Raw genomic sequence first — 634 nt, forward strand, 5'->3', positions numbered from 1 at the left:
ACCCCCTGGCCTTTCTTGTTCCTGCAGGAGCAAATGCTAGGGACACCCTTACCAATGTGCACGTATGCTTTTAAGTGAATTCTACAGTCAGTTATTCCTCCATGTCCAAGAGGAATGTACAGACACAAATGCCTAACACCTATAAGCAGCCTGTAGAAGCATCCCCCTGGCTGCATTATGTACAGAGTATACCACTGTATATGGCCCTATATATTCTAACATAGGCTTTAAGGCTGAATCTGTAGATTTGTAATTCACATTTCTTTTGGCAGGAGACCCTTAACTGTATAAGGGGACTACATAAGTCCCCTTAATTAAACCATATTTTTATTGCTTAATCTATAGCTACGTACCAAATGTTTTATTATTATATTATTTGATTTTCATCACCTTGTTCTACAGTGCTAAGAATTCATACAATCTTTTCGGATAACTAGCACACTTTTTTTAACCTTTATTATAAACTATCAATAAAACTAAGAGCTGTAAGCCCCTCCATTGCACTGCTCGGCACTGAGACTGCAGAAAGGGTTAAAGACTAAAGTCCCAAAGAGACAGCAGGCCTGGGAATTCCTACAAACCGGTAATGAATGATCACTTGATTTGTTTAATAATTCCAAATGAATGTGTCAGC

Source organism: Nanorana parkeri, unplaced genomic scaffold (assembly GCF_000935625.1).
Source record: "Nanorana parkeri isolate BGI_ZX_2015 unplaced genomic scaffold, ASM93562v1 scaffold211, whole genome shotgun sequence".
Classification (NCBI taxonomy): Eukaryota; Metazoa; Chordata; class Amphibia; order Anura; family Dicroglossidae; genus Nanorana; species Nanorana parkeri.